The sequence below is a fragment of the Sturnus vulgaris genome, chromosome 5 (assembly GCF_052056855.1).
Source record: "Sturnus vulgaris isolate bStuVul1 chromosome 5, bStuVul1.hap1, whole genome shotgun sequence".
NCBI lineage: Eukaryota > Metazoa > Chordata > Aves > Passeriformes > Sturnidae > Sturnus > Sturnus vulgaris.
In genome coordinates this window covers 18524468-18545599 of record NC_142247.1, presented here as the reverse complement: position 1 = coordinate 18545599, position 21132 = coordinate 18524468, and the positions used below count along the sequence as shown (strand labels likewise).

The 21132-nt window shown below is 37.4% G+C and overlaps 1 long non-coding RNA gene across 1 annotated transcript in view; it reads left to right on the top strand.

Annotated features, from left to right (window-relative positions):
• LOC148223574 (uncharacterized) overlaps nucleotides 1-21132 on the top strand; it is an 86848-nt gene that overhangs the window by 28006 nt on the left and 37710 nt on the right. Inside the window, exon 2 of the long non-coding RNA XR_015803786.1 lies at nucleotides 981-1062. This is a non-coding gene — a long non-coding RNA (uncharacterized LOC148223574). The remainder of the gene's footprint in view (nucleotides 1-980; nucleotides 1063-21132) is intronic.

Sequence of the window (21132 nt, the reverse complement as noted above, 5' to 3'; positions counted from 1 at the left end):
TTGCTGCATATTTGGTATAAGAGCTGGGCATCATCTGTAAACATTTATTTTTAAATAATTTGTAAACATAATGTCCTTTAATATTAATCCATTAGCACCTGCACTGTCGAAGTTAAATTTTCTCACAGTTTTAGTATTTAGTTACATATTTTTCTCCCATCTTAAAAATTATCAGGTAGACAACACTTTCAACAGAATATTCAGACAGAGTATGGCTTTTCAGTGGCAGTTGAAGTAATTTCTCTTCACAGTTTTTAAAGACAAAATGGCTCCTTTGATAGTAAATGCCACAATAATGAAAAAGTAATTATATGTAAAGATGCTGCTGCTTTTTCCAGTCTCTCTGGGAGAGAATATTCATAATTGTTTTAATCCCTCTCAGGTTTTTTGCCTTTTCTGGCTGTATTATTCTGTCTTCAAGTTGTTCATGTTCCCAGTTCACAGAAAACACATTTCTCTTTACAGTTACACTAAATGATACTCCTTAAACACTCTCCTCAACAAATCAGTCTATACCAGCAGTATAAAACAGCAAAGCATCATAAGAGATGAAGTACTGCTATTTTTATAGAATTCAAACTGGATTAAAATTTCCAGAGTCCTCATATGATCCCTGCTTATAAACTTCCAGAGTTTGTCAGAAGAAAATGCCTTATTACTGTTTTTTCAAAGCTCTCACTTGCATGTATTACACAGCCTAAAAAAGAAATACTAACTCTCCTTTGAATCATGAATAAGAAGCAAATTCTTCAAAATGAAGCTTCAAGAACACTTTGTGTTCCAGGTCTTATTTTAATTCAATCTTCCAACAACAGAAAAGAACAATCACAGTCACTTTGTGGATGGCTTTTGCTAAATGCCTCGGTTTCCTCAGGATGAATTTTACACCAAGAATGTTTAATCAACAATTATGTTCCTAACTGTTTCTTTGCAAAGGTTTGTTTGATTATTTAGCAAATCTCGTTTTGCTTTTATTACAGTGACAAATGAACCAAAGCAAGAGGTTGCCATCTTCACACTGACATTGCATCCAAGCCCCTGGCTACCAAATCAAGCTAGCTGGTACAGTACTGAATTTTACCTCTTGTGAGTGTGATCAGCTTGAGAGAAGTGGAGTCTTTCGGGGAAGGTGGGGAGCTCTCTGTTGCTATGGAAGAGGCAGGCACAGCTGTAGTTTCATCTCATCATCTATCTAGCAAATGCAACCTAATTGAAAACAACAAATTATTAGTCTCAAAATGTCTGGCTACTGATCATAAACTTCCCTCTTGGTAATCTCTAACCAGAAATGCCCTGACACGTTTTTCAGTGAGAGAGCTATTAGCAATCAAAGATAGCTCATGATGTGAGGCAGACTTGAGTTACATGAAAAATCTTGTATCCAAACTGCTTTACTGTTCCAGCAAAACTGCTGAAGAGGGAACTATAATTGGTCTTGAAGGACTACCACCTCTGTTCTCAATTTGCTATAGTTCATAATATTTTCAGACTGGGATAATAGAAGGGAGAAGGTTTTCTGTGTTTTCTAAGGGTCTGATTATGGATGGAGCAGAGTTCTTTATTTGCAATCATAATTTCTGTTGTGGCTTAATCCACAGGTGGATTCGTGCAGAAAGACTGGATGTTTACACCATAATCAAAATTATATAGTTTTCTTCTATCTAAACACTGCTTTCTTGTGAATCATGCTTGTTCGATTCCACCTGTTGTCTGATCGCTATGTTAGCAAATGTACTTAAGCCTCAGTGTGATGGAGGGACAAAAATAAATTTTTCTTCACTATGTTGTGTCATTATCTTGCTATTGACTGGTTTTGCATTTAACAATTTCCAGTTTAATTTTTGTTTCTTTTCACCATTCATGCAAGTAAACATCATGTAGAACATTTTTTTCCTTATTGCTTTGAAGGCCAGCAGTGTCCCTGCCTCCCTGCCCCCAAATATGACCCTTATGATGTGTTGTGTTTTTTAATTAAAAGCAACAGTGTCCATATATATTTCTCCTACAACCAATACTCTTTAATTACATGTGGACTTTTAAGAGAAAATCTTTGGTGGTGTGCAGTTTTGAAGATATGATCTCCATACACTGAAGTCCCAGCCATATTTTTGAAAGATCCTTTAATGCTCTGGGAAATGCCTGCAGGGCTGTAAATTAATGTCTCCCATTGATAATTACGGAGTTGCCAAAGTTAGCTAATATTGACATAGCAGAAGCATGAAATTAAATATTTTTGTAATCTTCCATACCAAAGCTAGAGCAGAAGTCCAGGAAGACAATTCATCTGCAATGCACTTAAATCATATAGGTTCTAGTAAATAAAGAGCAGGGTAAAATTACTTTTTTTAAGTGTGATTGAAATTTCAAAAAGACAAAAAAAAATTTCATTTTTCAAAGTGCATAATTATTAACCATCTAAGTTATGATTTTTAAAATTAGTAAACAACTTGAAGAATTTGCTTGAAATTTTTCCTGAATATCTGAAGTATTCTAAATGTTTTTATTCTATATGTTTTTAAACCTAATAGGCTGCTTTTCTGTTTTGAGAGTAATTAGTTGTGCACCCTTCCAAATTGTATGGCTGTTTTGTAATTGCAGACATACTGAAAGCAAGACAGCCTATGACTAAGCAAGAATAAATCAGCCCAGTTTCCTTCTATCAGTTCATTTTCTTTAGGCTGAAGACCCTATGCTTTTGCTTGAAAGAAGCAGTAGTGCTTGCCTGCTTCTTTTGACAACAAGGAAATACTATCTCAAGACGAATCATCTACTCTATTTTTATTGGCCACTACTGTGTTCTACTTTTACATCATGAAGATGTGATCCTGTACAGAAGCCTATTAGGAATGACGAGTGTCATCAAATGATAACAAGTGGTTTGATAAAACAAGGAAATATAAGCTGCTAAGAAAAAGAAGGAAGATGCGAAGAAAGGAAAGGACCAAAGATAAGAAAGTATGATGAAAAAACACCATAGCAACAAATCCCCCCTGCCTAATTCAACATAATGTGCAAAAGAGCGTAATTCTCCTCTGTGAACCCTGCTAAAATTTGAACCTGCTGCCTCCGAATTTGGCTGCTGGGACCAGGAGAAACAATACCAGTGGGAGACTTCTGAAAACCAACAGCCAAAAGCATCACAGACACACAGAGGGTGTGGGCAGGGGTACAGGCAAAGATGGTGTGGAAGGCCAAGTCTCTGGACATCTAAAGTGAGCAGAAGGCTTGTGTTTGCTTTTAGAGGTAAAGTGTGCTTGCATGAGGGAGGGAAGAAAGGACTAAGGGTTCAGCTAGGTCCCAAGCTAAAGTGAGAACACCTTTCCTAGCATCCCATGATCTCCCAAAAAGCTCCCATGGTTAGCCAGAACACATTCTTCCCTCTCCCCGTCTCCCTGTGTTGCTCCCCTGTGCTGTCTCCATGACTGACTGTCCTTGGGCAGAGCTGCTGACAGTACAGCTGCCTGCGTGGAGATGTTCATTCTTCACTTCTTTCAGCTTTGGAACTGAAATAGCCTGACCTAAACCATTGCTATCCCTGAGAAGCAGGTCATAATTTGGCAGTATGATAGAAATATTGTACTTATATGTGGACATATATATACAACTATATGTATTCTTACTAGCACTTCACAACTATATATAATCTTACTAGCACTTCAATTAGAAAAGAAGATTCATCTGCCAAAAGGAGTGTGTGTAGTAATGTTTGAATTAACACAGTACATTTTCAGCAGAAATATTCTTTTTGATTACTGAAGCTGAAGTGCTTCAGTGAATTATCCCCATAATGTTTTCTTGGGAAATATTTACTTCATGTAAGAAACAACTTGTGAACTGTACCTCTCCAAATGATTAGCGTGTTGTGCCATACAACAGTTACATGCAAGTAGTAAGACAGTGACAAGAGTAATGGAGAAGGTTTTATCAGAATAACTATTGCTTGAAAGGAAGAAAATTATAGTGAGGACTGCAAAGAAGAAAATTACGTGTTGTCACCATTTATTTCACACAGGAGAAAAGTTGTGTTTTTCCATGCTAAGTGTAGCTGCAAATTCAAAGAGCCTCATATAAACTCTGTATAATTCCAAATAAATAAAGCTGCATTCTAAACCTCAAGATAAAAATTCAAAATGATGAACCACCATCATGATCCTTTATTTCCTTGTGACTACTGAAGCAATACTGCCTAAATCAGACACAGAACATGCCTGCTCTTATACCTAGAATACAGAGTAATAATTCTCTATGGCATGAGAGAAGAGAGTCCATTTAAGCATCACAGGCCTACCCAAAAACACTAGGGAGGGTAAAATGAACTTCAAGAATTACACAGGATCAAATAGTGCTGCTACAGTTGTATCTCTGTAAAGTTACTGCCAGAAAAGTAGAGGGAATATTTGCACCTTAAGATTAGATGTTTAACATGCCTATCATATGTCTTGGAAAAAAGCTGTGTGTCAATGCACTTACTGTGTCTGCTTTTACATGTTGAGCCAAGTATGCCTTTTTTAAAGCCATAAATTACATGGTTTAATTGAAATCTATTTTAAAATCAATTCTGTTAACTCAGTGCCTCTGAATTCACTGACGCAAATCGAACAGGAAAAAACAGGTTTAAGCTGATTAAAGTGACTGAACATAAAGACTGAATACAACCCCTTTTTTCCTGTAGCCTGAGCAAATGCAGATAGTGTAGATTTATTCATGAGAAACTTAAGGCTAATGATACAGAATTTTGTTTTTCAGGACAAGGAGGATAACCAGAACTTACTGGGACAGTTTGCTCTGTTTTTCTTGTGTTTGCATCATGTCTCACTTACGTCATTTGCTCTCACAAGCATTAAATTCTGAAAAAAAATATTTTAAAATTCCATTTCAATGCATCATGAATCACTTTCACTTAAGAAATGACAGCTTAGAATCACATGAAATTACTTCCAAAAAGGAGCAAGATACCTTGGCAGGTATTAACTAATTTAGAATCTCTTAAATCCTTCAGAAGTACCAGATCTCAGCTACTCTCCTCAGCATCATGTCCAGAAATTGGCATGAATGTTAGAAGACAAAGAGGGTTCTTGGTAGCTCTGATCTCATACAGCACGAAGGGGAAGACTCCTTCCTTTCTTTGCTTTATGTGTTCTGTCTCCAGCATTCACTGTGTATCAAAACCACCTACAAACTCCTACAAATAGAAATATTTATCCATAATCTTACACTCCATAAAATTCAGCGACAGCCTTAGGGTTTTTTTGTAGAGGTTTCTGATGCAGTCAATATCAGCATCAGCAGGCTTGTACTATGATTATATAGTTGGATTTTCAATTTTTTAAAAGTACTATCCTTCTACAAGTGTCCCAAGAGTTTTCAACCTTATCCTATTTCTCATCAGCAAAATCCTGTGCAGCATTCTTTTATGGTTATGATTGTTTTTCAAGTGTGGTCTCCAGTGTAGTTGATGACTCTTCATTTCAGTACAGGACATTTCAGTACCAGGTACCTCTAGGCCTTCCAATATCTCATCTTTTCTCCTCATAGCCTCTATTTCCACTCACAAAAAAGGATGTAAAAATAAGAAAAATATTTTCATCCTCTTAATGCACACAGAAAAGAATCAAAAGGTCTGAGTTTGTATTTGGCTCCTTACCTATTGTCATTCAAGTCCAACTGCTAAAAAGCTTTTACTATGGCACCTTCTGGCTCTTTTTGATGATAGAAATTTGTGTATTGACTTCAGCAGGAAAAAAGTAGGATTTTGATGAAGTTACTTATCTAGGTACAAAATGCATTTTTTAAAGTTTGGCAGCAATGAAGTAAAAAGCATACTTCCTTTCATTGTTGCCAGGTCAGCATGCTGGGGTTTTTTAAGATCAAGCTCAGTAATGACAATGTAATGGACACCGAATTACGATAACATGCATTTCTCCTGCTTCCTCCTTTCATATTTAACAGTGTTTCATTACAAATCTTTGTGCTTCATTAGCATACAGGAAAAAAGTTATTGTCACACTCTGTTTTGCTTTTCATTACTAAAATAAATTAATTATGGTTCTTGAAATTCATGAAACATTGCCACTTCCAGTGGTCTAAGCATATTAAGCTGTCTTTTTGGGGAAAAACAATAAGGCCACATCAGGAAGACTGACATTTATTTCAATCTCCTACTCTAAAATCTGTAGTTAACAAGGTCAAAAAGCATTGGGTGAATTATGGGACAAGAATTTTTAAGATGATTTGCAGCAGGGATTTATTATGAAGCCAAAATTGTATTGTCAGGGGGAAGCAGATATGTAGTGAATATGAGCAAAAAACCAGTCCATCCACTTTACATGCTGTCAAGTGTTAAAGGCAGGAATGATTCACAACTGCACAAATGGTGCAGTTCTGAAACTGTAGGAATTATTTCCTCTTGTATCAACCTTTGAGAAAAAACACCTTTGCATATGGCTTAAGTGTGGAAATAACTAGTTTTTTCCCCTCTAAGACAGGGAAGTATTACCCTATGTCCAATTAAACTTTGCAATGAATAAGTGACATACATAAGAATCAATTTGGTGGAAGTAGATTAAACCATGCATTTAAAACTTGCCTACAAAGGATTTCCTCACTGAGATTTCCTTTTCTCTCTTCCAAGCAATGGAGGTTTCACAGGCCTTTTTTTTTTAATTCTTCTTACACTCTGCAGGAGTAGGAGGTCTTGCATATAGCTTCACATTCCTCTTGAAAAGCTGTTGCAATTGGCATCAGGAGTAAGAGAAGAGAATGTTTCAAGAGGCTTGAGGACAGCATGGGAAAACAGGGCTGGATGAAAAGCCCATCCCAAACTCTCCAAGAAGAAACTACAGGGAGGCTCCTGTTGTCCGTAGGCTTTTTCAGATCTTTGGCCTCATGCAGCATACGCTGTTTGATGCCAACTCCAAGTATGTTCCCTGCTTATTGTTTTACCAGTGCTAAGGGATCTAATAATTGATCTGAAACAGTTTGCAGCATAAAGCTAAGCAAGATCTCTGCAAGTCCTGCTTTGCTGTTTCACCAAAGCCCTGAAGGGAGGACAAGGGGAAGAAGGTGCTGCAGGGCAGGTGCGGAGAGATTGAGAAGTGGTTGAGTCACCCTGCTTGAAACCCAATCTGTATCTAATTAGTGAATCCTTGTCACAGCCCTGGAAGGTATATAAGTATTGCTGCTCAGTTTACAGCAGTCTGGGATGGAAAGGAAAAAATTCTGCTGTGTTTTAAAAATGCCTTAAATGCCAGTTGAGTGAAGGCAAATTAGGCAGTAATAGCTGTGAATGTGCCTTATAAAGTACAACTTAATGCCCCTGCTGATTACAGTTGCTGTTTACATGCTCCAGAACCCTTATATTTACTGTTTCTTCAATGCTTTATGATTTTATTAAATTTCACATCCACAAACTGCTTTTTCTTGGAACACATGATGAGATATATGCTGGAAAGCTGCAAATGGTCGGGTTACTCATACCAAAGAGAGGAGATCTGTATTCAAGTGTAGTCTGATGGGTCTTTGAGCAACTTGCTCTAGAGGAAGGTATCCCTGCCTATGTGGTAGGAGGCCTGGAACTCTATGGTCTTTAACCTGGTCCTTTCCAGCTGAGGTAACTCTATGATTCTTTGATGTATCTTCTTATGAGAGTGACTCCATCTGGCTTGTAAATAGGTATCCACTCTCTCCTGGCTCCTACAAAACATATGATGTAAGATGAATTGCTGGATCTCAAGAAACTGGAGTTTTTGAGCTCTCTGTGCTTCCAGGCACAGACCCCCTGGAAAACACTGCACTGGACCTGAAACCTTGGAGAAGACTTTTAAATATAAATAATGTGTTAGAAATCATAAATGTGTAGTGAGTTAGATGTGTGTATTTTCACTGGATGATGGGTTTTAAATTTGAGGTTTTTATGTATAGTGGTAGCTAGGGAACAAGATGGAGAATTTTGGGTAGTGTCCTTCTTCTTGTTCATCTTCTTTTCTTGCTTCTTCTTCACGGAACTTAGGTAGTTATCTTTAGATTGGTCAGTCGAAAGTCACTCTAAGGGTCATGGGAATCTATTATTGGGTTAAAAGTATAAATAATATAAGCGTAAAACTTCCATTGGTGTGTTTAGCTTTAAAAGGCCTTGAAACAGGCTCAGCTTAGAGCCATTTTTCTTACTTCTAGGAAGCAGCTAGAAGTGCTGCTATGCTTTCTGTAAATTTTGATAAGATACAATAAACAACCAAATCCATACACAAGAATCCAGCTCGATTGCCTTTCTAATAATCCTAGATCTGAACAAAAACAGACAAAACTGAGATAAACCACTAATTAGTGGTGCAAAAGCCTGAAAAACCCAGCAGTCACTCTTACAATGAATGACAACACATAGCACCACAGAACAACACAACACCACACAACAGAACAAATATATAGGTTATATATAGGTTATATAGCTTATAGGTTCTGTTAACAGAATAACAAATATAGGTTATCAAAACATACATTGAATTTTCTCCTTCCAGAGCCCAATTCCTTTACACTACTAATAATTACTGGGTAAGTGGGGAAAGGAAGGAGGCTTCTACAGCTTCTGTTAGAGCAGGAAATTAAAAAAAGTTAGTCTTGTACTCTGAAAGAAACTGGAGTACTCATCAGTCCTAGACTTACTGCATGTTTAGCTGATAAATATACTAATCATGTAAAAATAGATTCCTGGCAAGCGAAATAATATTATATACAGGTGTTTTTTTGAGGATATCTGCTGAACCTGGGAAGGAGATTCAGTGCCTGAGAATATAATGTATTCCTTGCCACTGCTTAAAGCAATCTGTCCAGAAAACATTATTTCTTTGCACTATAGGCTTTTATTATTTATCAAGAAGAAACTTTTTTCCCATCTGAGTGGATGTCACTTGAATATAACCAGAAGAGCCAAAACTGATTTTGAACATCTTGAAAGAACCTATTACACAAATAAAGTGCACTTTGGGGCTTCCGTATTGACGAGCTGAAAGAAAGACACTTTCAAATTGATGCATGCTTGGGAATGCTAATGAGCAGTCTTGGACATATGACTAAACAGCAGTGTTACAATGCTGTTGAGTAGTCATCTTCTCCAGGATGTGTCTTCCAAACAATAGCTACCAATTTTATTTTTATTACAGAATCTTCTTCTGTATATGGTATTCCTTCTTTCTTTTTAATTTTTTTCCTCTTTTCTTTCTTTTTCTTTTCAATGTTATTTTATTTTTTCTTCCTCATTTTCTGCTAGCTGAATATAAGAAAAAAACCCTGTTAGTAAAATATTATTGTTTATGGTCAGTCCTTTTATTAAAATATCTCTTGAGGTTTTTTTTTAAGAAGCAGAAACAGCAGCGAAAGTTTAAAAGCATCCTATAATTTCTCTAGTAGGGAATTGGGGCATGTAAATGGGGAAATAACTTCACTTTGTTAAGAAGTACTGCATCCTTGGTTAACTGATTTCTTCGTTTTTTCTTCTAAACTGCAGAAGGTCAAGATTGCTTCCACATGTAACTACTACATCTGTATTCCAGAGAATTTTCAAAATTTCAATAGGTCTGGCTGGAGGAGTACAGAATATTCTGAATATCTGCAGGTATACATATATGTCTGAAACCACTGAAGTTTCCTCACTTCTGTAAGGTCCAGTCTGAATTATTGTTGTTTTTAGCTCACTGCTTTTAAAACCTGGTGAATGCTCAGCCTTGCTAGTTACTCCCTGAGCCTTATTAGGGTGATGCCTGAGGTTGTCCTGTCGGGACTGTATTCCTGTATACATGTTTGTGCCCCTCAGAAAGATGTTACTATTCTGTAAGAAAATGAATACCCCAAGATGCCAACAACTGGAAAAGCCCAACAGCTTGCAAATAAAAGGGGTGAAATGCTGTAACAGATAGAGCTTTGTGCATTTATATTTTTGATGGATATGAAAGGTTAGGGCTCAAATATGGGAATATATGGCCAAGTATATTATGTTTATTAGCACAGACAAACATGTCAGCATGGAAAAAATTACAGAGGAATTTAAAGATATTTAAAACTTTAAGGCAACAGATAGCTAACAGCATGGAAGTTGTCCATTTCCTTTATTAAAGGAGCTTATATTGAGAAGATATACTTTGGAAGTACATAAATGAACAAAGAAGATGGGCACTAAAGACAAAACTGCTGAGTGCAACCAAGCTATAATTTCTTGGTCCAGGGACCATCAAAAGGAAAAATCAGTATTGTCCAAGGTTAAAAGTGACTTAAAACTCCTAAGTGGCAATAACTGTCCAAACAGGAAGAAATGACAGTCGTTCTATTACACTGAACATAAATTAAATACATTTGCCAATGAGTTCTAATGGCAAGATAGAGTGACTTTTATGCAGGTGACGTCTCCTGAATAAGCAACTTCTCCTATATATTGACTATAAGTTTGAATAATAACCTTTATGATAAAATTTCTTTCAAAGGCAATGTCACCTTGTATTTTTCTTACAATGGGCAATAAAATTAGACCATCAATTCTTCTAAAAGTAATATCCATATTTTGCTATCAACAAAATGGTTCTTTAAATGTATTACAAAGATATTGTCCAGATTTGATTCTTTGTATACAAATATATGAATAATTTATGTGGCTGAATGTGATTTTACAGATCATTAAAAATTTGCACAGCCAGGAATGTGTTCCTGAAATCCACATTTTACTTATATAAAAAATTGTCATGTTAAGCAGTCTGTTAAAAATGATCATGCTGATGTATCTGACTTTGTTGTAGTTGTCTTATGATGTCAGAACTGTTTGTGCTAGTTTCTTTACTGTCATCATATCATTACTTTTTGAAAGAGGTGATAGGCTTAAACATTCTGCTTATCTAACTCATGACTGACAACTGAACTTCTGCACTGCCAGATAACCACTTATCTTCAAGCAACATAGTATTCAAAAATCTAACAGGTTGCAGTTATTCATAATTGCATCTGCTGAAGCTGTAGCCTAAAAAATATACAATATTTTCTTAGAAGATGGTGTCTTCTGGAAAGGTGTTTTTTGGGGGGGAACTGCTGTGTCATTTTTGAGTGTGCAGGTACTGTATACACCCACAGGCATATCCAGGGCTTTCTAGCTAACTCCACGGCTTAGTAGCATGAGTCAGCTGGTTCCTTGAGAAAAGAGAGGGTGAGCACAAGAAATAATAAGGTGAAAAAGTTTTGCTCTTCAATTACTACATATCACAGGAGTTTACTGAAATTACTATTTTAAAATCCAGTGAGTTCTGTGGTCCAATAAAGTGTGGCTAAAATATGCCTGTTTCCTAGCCATCATTGTTTTAAAAATGTCTAGTCCTCAATTTCAAAATATCAGATGGGATGTGTGTGCTTTAGCCATTAATGATGACTAATGCTAAAGCAAAGATGCTAAAGGTTTTAAATCATAAGACCTGAAATGATATTTAGGAACAGCAGAAAGTCAGCTTTCACCCCTTTGAAAGGTCAAATGGGAAAAAAAAAAAACAGACAAGTCTCCAAACTTTTATAAAAGCAATATCTCGCCTTTGTATGGTGGTTTTGGTTTCTTCTGAGCACTGTATAAACATTAATAACAGCAGAAGTTCTGCAACTTGTGGAGTCTCTCTCTATTTACAGATAGAATAAAATAAGGAATGAAAAAGTTATGGTCTAAACTCTCAGTGGTGCCACTTAGGTCAATCTTAGAAAACCTTGCTTAATTTATGGTATTACAGAACAGCCAAAATTCCCAATAAATTTACAGGAAATATTAACAATTCAGTACTAATGTAGCCAGAACCAGAAATGCTGAATATGCTGTCTTAAAAATCAACTGTCTTCCTCACAGCCACACATAGGCAGCAGGAATGGCACTAGAAAGCTCTACTTGAATTTTTACCTCAGGGTTAACACAGGGCACAGATTCATCAGATAGCAAACAACGAAACTGGTAATGTGTCCTCTGTATAAAAAAGATAAAATTGCAGTTTGGGTTTAGTTTCTTTAGGGCAAAAATCAGTCCTACCATGGCATATTACATGTGGTCAGCCTCTTTGAAGCCAGGTCAATTCATGTTTTGGCTTGCACCCTGCAAAATGGCAGTACTTTAATTCTGCTCAGTAACTAGTACACAGAATTCCCTTACATACATTTTTCCAATCTAGTTCATAGCTGTATTTTCTGTTTCTAGCAAAATTCCACATATCTGTACCATGTGACAGAACCTCGTGTAGGTACACTTCAGGTACAGCAGAGCATGTGTGTCCATCAGTGTGAGCATAAGAAACGCCCTGTGCACCAGAGCAGTGCTCTGTCAAGCCCTCTCTTCTGGCTGGCACTGGGAAGAGCAACCCTGGCCTTTTCTCTTGGTTGTCTCCCAGCATCCACAACCACTGGATGTGTGTTGCTAGAGGATACGTCCATGACCATCTCACTTTAATATCTATTTATAGATTTTTTGACCATGAATTTGTCTAAACCCTTCATGAACATGATGATGCCTATATTCTCCTGCTGATTTTCTGAGTTTCATTGGCTGCTATCTAGTTCTTGTCCCACATAATTTGTTGAATGAGAGATTGTATTCATTTCACTCACCGGCACCTTCCTGTTTTCATCATAGCCCCCTGTGATGGTTTTGGCTGGGGTTGAATTAGTTTTCTTCACAGTGGCTGGTATTGCAGTCATGTTTTGGGATATCTGAATACAGATACAGATATATCTGATAATATAGAGATGTTTTTGCTATTACTGAGGAGGGCTTCCACAGAGCCCAGGCCACTTCTGCTTTTTCTATTGCTGCACTGGCAAGGAGAATGGGGGTGCCTGGGAGGTTGAAGGGACACACGCTGGACTGACCAAAGGGATACTCCAGACCATATGACATCAGGCTCAGTATACAAGTTGAGGAAAGAAGGAGGGAGAGAGGGACATTTGAAATGACAGGTTTTCTCTTACCAGATCACTGTCACAGGCGATGGGGCCATGCTCTCCTGGAGATGACGGAACACCTACTTGCCCATAGAAAGTGGTACATTTTTTTTGTTTTTTCTTTGCTTGTGTGTGCATCTTTTGCTTTCCCTATTAAACTGTTCTTCTCTCAACCTACCAGTTTTACTTTGATTCTCCTCCCCATTCTACCACATTGTGGGGAAGAAGGGGATTGGGCAAATGGCTCTGTGGTGCTTAATTTCCAGCTGGCCTTAAACCACAGCACCCCCTCCAGTTTTTCCTTCTCCAAACTGAGAAGTTGTAGTTGTCTCTTTATGTAGGCAACTGCTCTATCTTTAATAATTCCAATTGCCCTTCTCTAGATCCATAGCTTCTTACCAGCTCAATAACCATGCATTGGCAGGCTGAACAGCTCAGCTCAGCCTTGCTGGATTGGGCATCCCTGCCCTGTTTTAATGTCTGGTGTAGTCCTGCCACAGAAGTGTGATTTTATATCCTCTGACTGCAACACTAAGACTGCCCTACATTCTCATCCCTGCGATTAAAATAGGAACAGTAGCTCACATTGCATGTGGAAACTTTTTTTTTCCCTTTTAATTGAAAGAATAGGAATAGAAAAAGAAGCTATTTCATTATGCTTTTAAAAGGGATTTAGAGATGCTGGCAATCTCCAAAAAAGCTTCTTTTTACTGCATTTTGTCCCAAACCTCACAAAATTACTGTTCGGCTATGCATTGACTGCACAATGCAGATTTGCTTTGTGATTGCCTGGATTAAATCTAGTTTTACAATATACCTTCCAAACAAAATCCAGATCCTCAAGCTGTCTTTCATTTATAGAACAAAGTCTTTTCAATTTTTTAGTGTTCTTTAAAAAATGATGCTTCTAAAAACATAAGGAATTTTTGTGTCTTAAAAGTAGGAAGATACTTAGCAGCTTTATTAAACAAAATAATTAAATGTTTCAGAAGGACAGAAATGAGCTGATTATTGACTTGTTTGACTAAATAGGTGCTGCAAGTCCATCCTGAGGCAATAGATTAGTGACCTCATTCTGGTAAACAGCTTTTACAGTGGTAGGGATATTACAGGTATTTCACAGGTGGTAGAGTTATTATCTTGGCATTCAAAAGTCACAAATTCCTGTTGTCTTCTGTCATCAAATGCTGTGTGAATACATGCATGCTACTCAAGTCACAGATTTTTCTAGCAAAATTCCTTTGGAATAAAGACCTTAAATCAATTTTAAAAAATTTATCTTTGTTTGCCCTAGGTCCCAAATCTGCCTATAACAGAAGCATAATATTACTATGTACCCAAAGTATGGACAACCCAGGGTAGCTGCGAGGTTTTTACCAACCTCATATGTAAAAAAGTACACATCTGAGCAATGCAAACATCTTTCTGTTCAAACGGAATATTAGGGTGTGCTCAGCCAGTGAGATGTGTGACCTATTTTATATTTATGCTGTCCTGTAACCCAGTTTCCTGGTTTGCTGCTGGGTCCTGATGAACCACATTGCTGAAGAAGGGGTGTCTTTAGAGTGAATCCAAGACACAGAGCCTGAGTGTGGCTCTGATAGCTTGTGCATGTTCACTCTCCATAGATTTGCAAGCCTTGCCCTGTCGAGTGTACTGTGTTCCCTTAAACCTCTTGGCCGGCCTCAGAGCATCCAACATATCCTCCTGCTGTCAGTCTGTGAATACACTGCTCTGTGGACCACTTCTTTTCAGGTGCTTCAAAGCAAAAGACATGAATGCACGTATAGCCACAGAAATGTACCTTGGGGATGCAACCAGAGTGCCAGAAGAGGTCTGTGGTGTGGGAGGTTACTCAGAGGCACAGGTCACTCCTCACTTCTGCCAGACAGCCACTTTATAGCAGATGATTCTCTCAGCACCCCCATACCCTCCTTGGGTGCTTTATGTAGGAGATTTAGTGATAGTTTAAAATGATATGTAGGCCAAAGTGTCAGTGGAGTAAGCGTTTCTGGCTTTAATGTCCTGCATCTGTTTAGCCAAGTTTTTTTCCCCAAAGCTGTTGCTCACTAGAATGTAATAGTTCTGATCCCTTCATACTGTCACTGCTTCTTGGTGAAGCTTGAAAATATCACAAGGCTAAATGAGATCTTAGTTTACCTTAAAATAGGCTCCAGCAGTTATAAGACAAATGTAGTTTAAATATGGAGCAGAAAAAGGTCTCTCTGGAAAAAACACTTGGATCTCTGCCGAAGCCACTGCAGAGCTGCCATTTCTCCATTAGTTCAATATTCAAATGCTAGACTTAAAATGACTCTTGATCTTCCTCACAAGGACTACTTAAAAATGGAAATTACTCTAAATTGCCAGGCAATAATTTCTCTCAGGGGGTCTGCTACATTTTAATTCTACTTACTTCTCTCTTTTCTCCTATGTACACCATCCTTCAAATGTTCTAGTTCCTTAAGGCTGTTTATATTCCACCATGAAATTTCTGCACTCTGTCTGCCAGCAAAAATAATCAAAAGTAGATGATTGCAGAAACCGAGGGATGCCTGTCTTAGCTGGCACACCTGGCTACTCCATTTATATGAGGTTGGGTAAATTGACCATATGTGCAAGTCCTCCTACAGAGTAAGTATAACAGAGATTTTTCATGATCAGGATAAATGATTGATTATTTCTCAGATCACAGGTTTTGCAACTGTTCTGAGTGAAATAGTGAAGCAGTGAATTTATAACATGGAGAAAAAAGCCTCTCTGCTCAGCAGTGATGGAGGCTGGAGAGCCAAACACGGGTGGGGAGAGCCTGCAGAACATGATGCATTGAGAGCTTTACTCCTGAAGCCCTCAAGGACTCTCTTGTGTGCAGGAAAGGTACACCCATTCATCTCTGTAACTTCTGCAGTCTTGCTTTCATTTTGGTCTGCTACTGAATTATCTACCTTTACTCATATGAGGAACACGAGTGAAATCCTGTTGAAATTTGCATGCCTTCAGCAGTTGATACAAAAGTGCCTTCAGAACTTGATACAGCAGTGCAAAACTTCAGTGGTTCAAATGACTGACATGAAAATATCTCTAATGGCTATATACTGGAATACTAGAATTGCTGAGGGGAGGAAGGGCAATTTATTGTTTTTGTAGTTATTAGAAAACTTCAAGAGGAAGGGTGGCATTTTCCATGAGAGAAGGATCAGATCATCCTTTTCACCACCCCCCATGGAAAATGGCCAGTGACCAATTAATTCTGTACAGAACAACATTTTTTTGGCCATACATTCTGCTTGTAACCTATAAACTGGAAAGAGCTGAGTCCAACAGAAGCATGTCCTTCATAGTACTGCATCTCCTTGCATCTTTAAACCTTTCTGGTTTATCTTGATCCACTGAAGTCCAGAGAGTTTCTATGACTTGATGCTGAGGTGGATAAACCATAAAGAGGAAAGGAGTACCAAATTGATGTGGAGCTGTAAGACATAAATCAGTGTCAATCAATATTCTGTGCTTTTGGAGACACTAATCAATAAGAGGCACAGTATTGCCAAGAATGCCTTAGTTTTCATTAACATATGAAAAAAACAAAGTCAAAGAGAGTTTTTTCTGCTTTTTTGTTTGTTTGCTTTAGGTCAATATGATGCATTGTGTCTCAGGGAGAAACTTGTAAGTTGCAAATTATGCAGAGCTAGAGGTAGAGGTGATCTATTGTGCATTTTTTTCAGGGGTAGAACTATAATTATTTGTTTTCCTCTCTGTTCCCTAAATGTCTGATTATTTAAAAAGTGTAACATGAAAACACTGATAGGGATTATGTGCAGGATAAAAACGAGTGACAAGAAGTAAAGTTGACTGTATAGAAGGTGCTGAGTTTTAAGATTACCAAGATCTGTATTTCTTTTCTGATGTAACACCTAACAGCCTTGGAAGTAGTCATCCCTGAGAATTTACTAGGTCTGCCCTTATTATTTTCTTAAACCATGATTAAGTAAACAGTAGGCAGAGTGTCAATTTATAATTAATGACATTAAAACAAGGCTGAGCCAGACATGAAAGTTGTGTTTAGCCTTGAATTTTTATTAAACTTGTTGAGATAATCTGACCTAAGCATTGCTATTAACACAGCTGAATTCATGGAGCCTGTATTCAAAGCAGGCTTTGATATTGTAACTAAATTAAAATTGATTTTGTAGTGGGAATATCTGGTATTTTTTCTTATTTAAAAATCTCACTTCAAACTAAGTGGCTTGTGTTTGACAAGTCAAGGAAATCAAATAATTTGTATGTGATGGCAGGCAAGTTCATAATGAAGATATATATGGACACAGAGTTATCGATAACAATAAAAAACCATGTAGTACTCACCCCATAATGTTCTTTCCTTTGCAGTTGTGCCATTGCTAGGCAACTGAAAATGGATGAATAATAGATTTCAGATGTATATCTATACACTTACATTAGGCTTCATTTGCAGGCTCATGAAAGGGATTTGTGAAAAACGATCATCTTTCTGATCAGGGTCCAATATGTTTTTACTGCCAATAAGGACAAGAAACTAGATTATTTCTAACAGGAACAATTGTTGTTGATAAACAGCACAGTGTGCTAATTTTTTTTTTAATGCAGTCTTCAGTTTAGTAACTGAGCATTTTCTCAAATTTTCATGCTTCAATTTTTTAGTCACCATATTGTGACTTTGTACAAGCTATGCATCCCATAGCTGCTTAAATAATTATTGATGAATAATCAGTAACTAAATTTAAAAATATTAATAAAATTTCCTTCAGTAGGGGTTATATGTGGTTCTAACAGGTGGAAACTCTTTTTACTGAAGTAAATAATCTAGTGACCTCTGTCATTTAAAATCAAGTTGCTCAATTCCAACTGTGTTTTCTATATGCTTCAGCAAACACTTAAATTCTTGTTTCTCGTTATGTTTCACAGTAGGGACAGAGAGACTGCTATAGGAGTTTTAAAAGTAGCTGACAATTCACATTTTCTCTACAGCCGGCTGCTCCTTCAAAAAGGGGGAAAAAAGGAGAAAAATCTAGTCCCTTGATAATTAGTACCCTTTGTCAAAGCTTCAGTTACAGTTTGATGAAAAAAAATCCTAAATGTCAAGAACCATGCAGTCTGATAAATATGGATGACATTTAAAAAGCAGAGGAGGCTGTTTCTAGAAAAGCAGAAGAGGTAAAAAGAAATGTAATATTTATGTTGAGAAATATTTTTTTTTACCATGCATTCTCCTCATATATTGACTATTTTGTACTACTTGTTCTGTTTTCCATGATGGCTGTGATCCCTTTGTCTTATATCAAATGCCTCATCTACATTTTGCAGTGTTTCTTCAGTGGAAAACAGTACATTTGAATGACCCAGGCCTTTCCACTTGTAATCACTCAATATAATTGATTGAAAAGACAGAGTCAGAGAACCCTCCAAATATTTTAATTTTTCAGTGTCGCTTAAATTTAGCAAAAAAAAATGACACCCTGAGAAAATGAAATGGCATGTACTCGTAAATTGCTAACTGTGTGATACAGATCAGTCACAGCCCTCAGTGATTACTCTTTAAACAAGTCTGTCTCACAAGCATATTCAAAGCAATTGACTTGCTGAATGTTAACAAACTGAAGGGGAAGATCTTTTGCTTCTGACAAGTTTGAAAACTTACTTGTTGGAAAGTGTTTTTCAGCAGGCTGGAGCAGAAATCTGGTTCTCCCGATTGCCCATGCTGGGTGTGACAGTGCCTCCTACTACAGTCTTTGTCAGCACAACACTCAATAAGCAAGCTATGACAGAATGGAAGATTGTCATGGAATAAACAGCTAATTGAAAAGTAATGTGCAATGAGAAAAGATTAAGTGGCCAAACTTCTCAATGACAGGGTTAGAAACGTGTCAGTGTGTTGCAATGACAGAACGAGAGACAGGGGCTGTAATGAATTAACAATCTTCATTTCCTGGTTTATCATCCTGCCAGGGCCAAGAGCATTAAGAATGCAAGTGCAGTCACACAGTAAGATGTCATCTCATCCTGCATTGACAGGATCCAGGTGCTATTCCTCTTCTGACTTCCTTTTCGAGAGATGGCAGCAGAAACAGCCAGGTCCCACCCATACCTTTAGTGGTAGCATACCTGGACTGCACTGCCTAGTGACTACCTGTCAGCTCTTACTGCCAAAGGGTACCTGTGAGCTGCTCAGCCAAATCTACTTTTATCAAAATTCAGTAGCTACAAACAAAAAAGTAGCCTACCACATAACAAAAATCGACTGAAAAATTTTATTTCTGGGTCAATTTTATAGTGTCCAAAACCGTGTTTGACTTATTTATGAGTGTCAAATATGTGTCTTTCCTATTTAATTGCAATATGTGCAAATCTAAAAATAAATATCACTCAGATTGTCTAGCAAGATCTCTTAACAGATCTTGACCCTTATAATAGGTTTTGAGATAGCTTTCAGATGAAGGCAGTGATATAGAGCCAATTTATCTCAGATACCAAATCTCACCTTTCATATATGTTGAAACTACCATGAATTTGCTTAATAATCTAAGAGATTTTGAACAGCTCATTAAAATTTCCATCCTTTAACCAGCTCTCTGGCCTCCATCCATTTGATTCATTATCTCAGATATGTTTCCAACACTGACTCCATATTGCTTTGCACTTCTGGAATACTATGATACCAATTCTACAGTAACAAGGACATGTACAAAAATAACATGTGAAATCTGCTATGTGAACGTCTTTATTCCGCCCCTAAACCCTTGAGTAGCTTGATCCACTTGGAGCCAATATGCAGATCACAGAGGTTCCCCTTTCCTCAGCTTTGTGAGGCAAATGAACAGTTTTCAGCTTTTTTTCAGTATTTCTCCCCAGACTTCCTCAATGATGCATGCTGAAGGGAAGGAAGAGCTGTTGTCATAGTAGTTACAGTCTGGCCTCAGATAGAAAGATGGTGCCCTACCAACAAATATCCTTTAAAAGAGGGATTAAAATGCCAGCCCTGAAAAAGTGCCCAAAACCCTATGAAATGAAAAATATATTCATAAAGGTTGATATCTTTTTAACTGATAAATGAGGAGAAAGATGCAGGAAGAGAAAAAAATATTGGCAGTATTGAGGCTGTGGAAAGACTCAAATCTTGAAACCCTCTCACCAGGCATGTGTCCAGTCATGTTTCTGAGAAACACAGATGTTCTGCCAGCAATCAGAGGTGTACAGAGGTGTGACATTTTGCTGCAGTGCATGGCGTTTCATCATCTTCACTATGAGAAGGTACTGAAATAAGGACTTCAGCCACCAGGTTCAGCTGTGCTCCTAATTACTATTCTGTCCTGTTTCTGGTGAAATCAGGGAGAGCATTGCCACTGTTTTCAGGGATACCAGGATAAGGCTTTTTGTGACCAAAGTCCTGCAGTTAAACAATACATCTATATATTCAGGTCATTTTGTTTTCAGGATTAGTCACAGTATGGCTAATTAAAATGTCCTGCAGCACAGATAAAATACTTCCTGGTTATTTATTAAAATCAATGACATATCTGCACTTGTACACAACTGCTACAGCAATTGTCTGGAATATATATACTGTATTTTAAGTCACGACCTTGCTTATAAAAATCTCCTCTGTCCTTGTGTAGTCTGTTGTGTTGGTTGTGGGCTTTTGTTTTCGTTGTTGATTTCTCTAGTGAGCTTTCCTTCTTGCACTGGACTGTTTGATATGCACAGCACAGCAGTACCTTTAACTGGGATGGTAGTTATACAGAGAGAAACGTGGTGTTGTCATCTCTCTTCCTTCTGGGAGGGCTTTGCAAAAATTGCTTTTCATGAAAAAAATCATTGAATCGTCTTAAGGGTGTTGGAATTCAAGTAGCAAAAGACTAGACAGAAGGTTATTTAAAATGTAATCTCTTTGTTTAAATATTCACATCCCTTAAAAAGAAAAATTCATAAAAGGGATGCATGGTTAAAAATTAATAAAATTTAATTTTTCACATGCCATAGGTTCTATTTCATAAAACTATGTATTTGAGAATGAAAGCCATGTGATATTTTTAGCATTGTCATTTTTTTCTAAGGCAAATGTAAGAATATCTTTGTCTTCAGGAATAGCACTTCAGCATGAACTTTGAATCCCAACCCCCAGCCATCAGCTTCTTCCTAGATTAGCTGAGTGCATTGGGT